This window comes from Vombatus ursinus, unplaced genomic scaffold (genome assembly GCF_900497805.2).
Source record: "Vombatus ursinus unplaced genomic scaffold, bare-nosed wombat genome assembly UNPS02014802.1, whole genome shotgun sequence".
NCBI lineage: Eukaryota > Metazoa > Chordata > Mammalia > Diprotodontia > Vombatidae > Vombatus > Vombatus ursinus.
The window spans coordinates 33,048,172-33,052,889 of record NW_020954580.1 but is presented as its reverse complement, the minus strand read 5'-3'; the positions used below and the strand labels follow the sequence as shown (position 1 = coordinate 33,052,889).

The window sequence follows — 4,718 nt, the reverse complement described above, 5'->3', positions numbered from 1 at the left end:
TTAATATAATCAAAATGATCTATTTTATATTTCCTAATGCTCTCTATTTTATGTTTGGTCATGAATTCTTCCCTTCTCCATAGAACTGACAGGTAGAGTAGTCCTTGCTCTTGTTTTTTTTTTTTTTTCCCCACAAATAGTTGATTTATTACAACAGTTACATTTTGAAACTCTTGCATCAGGCAAGAGCACAACCGGTAATTACATGAGGAATAGATGGTCTACACAGTCAAATATATAGAAGTTTCTTTTATATTTGCTCAACACTGGTCAGCAAGCAGATTCAGTCCATAGTTTTGATTTATCTACTGTGTCAACTCAAGCTTCTTCTTCAGAGACACTGGCATCTCAGGTTGAAGAGGATGGGGAAGTCTGAAATAGACTTTTAAGGAGTCATAGATGAACTACTGTAGTGCAGTCAGGGTACCAGTTATGATGATATGGACAAAGAGCCCCTTCCATGTAACTTTGAATCCAAGCCTTTGGAGGACTTGTGAAGCTGAGCTGCCCCTTTCCTCGTTCAACACAGACACCATGGAGTCGGCAGGGAGGGACACAATGGCACATAAGACACTGGTTATGTAACCTGCCACAGACATCACCACCAGCTGTTCTCCCTTTGAACACTCACTGCTGGGCTTTGGAACAAAATACTTGGACAAGGCCTCAACAGTACGCTTAAAGCAAGCAAACTTCATCATGGTGAATGGGATCTGTCTCATCCATAAAGGAGCAATGCCCTTGTAGAATGCAAAGAGGCCCTCTTCTTTAAACATTTTTGGAGCAGCCTCCCTCAGGGTGTTGGCAAAGCCTGGCTGGGTCTACCTTGGCAGCCTCAATAAAATCCAGGACAATATCAGCAAAGAATTCAGCACTGTCTGAAGCAGCCAAATACAGGGATGTATGGCAGAGGTGAGAGTTTTCCTCACCAATAATGTTGGTATACAGGACATTGAAGACTTCATAAGAACCAAACTTGCAGAGTCCATGCACTGAGTAGCCAATGAACATTGGAGCCCCTCCCTTATCCAGACCACAAACACCATCTTCTCTAAGTGTGATGCAGAATCCATGAAAGATGCCCTTGTATTTCTGAGGGTCCACCTGCATCCTGCATTTCACTAAGTCAAGAGGTACAACAGCAGTGTGTGTCAGGCCACAACTTAAGACCCCGCCAGTACCACAGAGAGCATAAAACTTCATGTATCCATATTTACAACTGTATTCTTCCACAGTGGCAGCGGCGGGGTGTGTCCTGGGGCCCCGCAGGGCTGGCGTCAGCCTCATACTGCCCGAGCTGCAGGTGCGGAGCATGGAAGGGCTTGGCGCATGCCAAATATGCCATGGATGAGGACATCCTCCTAAGATGGTGGAGATACAACCAACCGTGTCCATTTCTGGCAGGCTGAACATCCTCCTGGCCCTAAAGTCTGTGCCTGCCCATTCCTTGCTCTTCTCATTTGCTCATGGTGTCACACTTTATGTATGTCTAAATCATGCACCTCTTTTGACCTTGTCTTGGTATACCATGTGAGATGCTGGCATATACCTAGTGTGTATCCTATTGTTTTCCAGTTTTCCCAGCTGTTTTTCTCAAATTGTGAGTTCTTATCACAAAGGCTGGGGTTTTTTGGGTTTATCAAATACTAGGTTACTAATGGTAATTGACTACTGTGTCTTACATGACTAACCTATTCCACTGATCCACTCCTCTATGTCTTAGCCAGTACCAGATAGTAAATTAATGTCTTGACTTTTCCCTGAGGACTGCTTTTTCTGTATCACAAAAATTTTGGTATGTTGATTCATACTAACCATTTTGTTTCTCTGTGCCATAATACATGGTTGATTTTTGTAAAAGTCTTATATGGCACTGACAAATGTATGTGTAAACTAATGTCAATATTAAACTCGTGTTTTCAAAATACCTTGGAATCTAAATTCCTGAAAAAAATAATAACATGATAAACGAACTACAAGAAGACATAGTAACACAATAGTGATAAATTTTCAATGTACCTCTCAGTTTTGGACTAAGTGTAAGAACAATAAACAACAGGGAAAAATAAAAATGAATAAATTACTGGAGAAATTAGAATTAAAAGACGTTGCTTTTTAAATGGGACTGCTAAATAATATACTGCATATATGATATACATATATGAATTGTACATGCATATGGACATAATATATAATATACAGGCATGCACATATAAAGTAAGACATTTATGCATATATGTATATACAAATATGTATATTGTGTTATGTATATACATATATAGTATACATACATAAATATATATCTTTGGAAAAAATCATTAAAATATATAATATGAAGAATATATACACAAATGTGCATGTGTATATGTATGTATACACACTGTGTGTATTTATATAACATATATAATGTTCTATATTTGTATATATATAAACATATAATTCAAAAAATTCAAAATGTTTAATGCATATTTTTTCAAAGAGCTGCTTATTAATAAACCTTTATCAGCTCACTCCTGTCCAGAAGTCTCTCTATCCATGTTTTGTCCTTGCTTTTCTTCTCTAACCAGTCCTCTGTACCTACTCCTCAATGTTTAACCAGAGCATTTAACTGGTTTAACTGCAATTTGTATCTAAGTAAATATGAAAGGAAAGAAACAAGACCTTGCTAGACCAAGAAATTACCTAACTGATCAATTTTAACAGGATAAATAGCAAAGTTCCTGCAGATGGTCTCTGCATATTTGTTTTATAAATAAAATTAAAATAACTTTGACAGATGATGGGTCCATATAACCAGGAGGTACAGAGTGGGTAAATTGGTTTTGGGTTAAACTAATTCACTGCAATTAATGGGAGAAAAAGATAGAGAGGTTTTATTTAAAAAGTATAGGGGGTGCGAAACTTGAATTGAATACCCTTTATTAATTTACAGACTACAAATGAGGATATATTTTATGAGCTATACATTGGCCACTGTTACTCTAAAGACAGAGAAATAGTTTCACTTGTAACACAATTAACACTCAGGTGTATCCCCACTGCAACTTTAACTTCAAAGAGCATGAAGCTATTTGCTGGTTAAATAATATAGTCTCTAAACAATTACCAGAAAATAGGGCAGGTTCCATTTGCTGAAAAGCAACACCCTGAAGCTGTCTGCTTTAATCACTTACCAAGGATTTACTTCCAAATGTAACCATTTTGGCAACAACTGTTTAAAAAATATCTGCTTCATATTTTTAATGTTTAGACAGTTTTGCCTATGTTTTTTGCTCCCCTACCCATCCACTCTTTCTCTTTTAATGGGAAATCACTGAAGGCTTTTATTTAAAGAAGTACTTGGAACAATGTTAACCTCTCTAAAGATTTATATGGTAATGGTGAATAGAATAAATTAGAAAGGAGAAAAACCAGAATCAGAGACACTGATTCATAGCAAGAGATATAACTTATATGTGATATGAAACAGTTTGCTCCATAACTTGGGGGCATTTATGAAGATTTTATTTTTAATTTTTAAATCAAGCCTGGCAATATTTAAATTGGCCCTTTCCCAGAGATATCATTGTTTTTTTCTTACTTAGTGACATTGATATTGTTAGGTTCAATTCCATTCAACAAATGTATATTAAGTGCCTATTGAGCAGTATGGATAGCATTTAGGAAATTGTAGAGAACCCTTTAGGATCCTGAGTTTCTCCCTGAAAGAAATACTCATATATAAACAATAATATTCTTCTGGCCACAAATCATTTGATGTCAGAATCTGCAAAGAATCAAAATTGTGGCTCACCCAAAAGGCAATGAAGTGACCCATGGTAGGTATAGCTAAGTTCTAGCAAATAACCAGTGACAAATCGGGTGCAAAAAGTGATATGGAAGATGTTATCAGAACAATATAACCAGAAAAAGAAAAAAGGCCAGTCACATACTGAGAGCAAAGAAGAACAGATGGACACTTTGCATGTTGCATTAGAACGCTTATGATATTAAGAGTCCCAGAGAAACAGCACCAACAGGTGCTCCAGGAGTGCATGGGAAAGAGTCCTACAAGGTGAGAAGGCATCTATGAATTGTAATTTGCATAACTGGAAAGAGCACCCATCAGCAAAAACAAATAATCAAGCAAACTTCAGCAGCTTTCTATTGCCTCTAGGATCAAATAACAAGTTTTCAGTTTTGCATAGAAAACACTTTACAACCTGGCAGCTCAGGCCTATCTTTTCTAAATTTATTAACCATTACTTTCCTTTAAGTAACTTTTTGGTGTAACTGGCTTTTCTGTAGTTCCTCATATACGATATTCCATCTCTCATCTCGGTCTTTGCACAGGCTATCTCTCATGCCTACTCTCTCATCATTACTGCTTCTTAGAATGCTTTGCTTCCTTCAAAGATCAGCTCAAGCATGATGTTGCCTACTCCTCTGGTAACATCTAGCAACCCTCCTTCAATAATACCTTTATTTACTTGCTTATATTTTATTTATGTTTATATGCATACACGTTTTTTTTCCTGACAGAATGTTAGCTTCTTCAGGGCCCAGACTATTTCATTTTTGTGCTTGTAACACCAGTGCATAATTATACTTGGCATACTGTAGGTACTTAATAAATGTTTTTTAATTGATTGAGATCACAGATGTATTATAATATGTGAAAAGTACTGAGCTGGAGATAAATAACCTGCCTGTTTTTCAATATGTTTAGATAAGGCCAA

The 4,718-nt window shown here is 36.7% G+C and overlaps 1 pseudogene; it reads right to left on the bottom strand.

Annotated features, from left to right (window-relative positions):
* Positions 1-305: 305 nt before the first annotated feature.
* On the bottom strand, positions 306-1,357 carry LOC114051256 (annotated as a pseudogene).
* Positions 1,358-4,718: the final 3,361 nt, after the last annotated feature.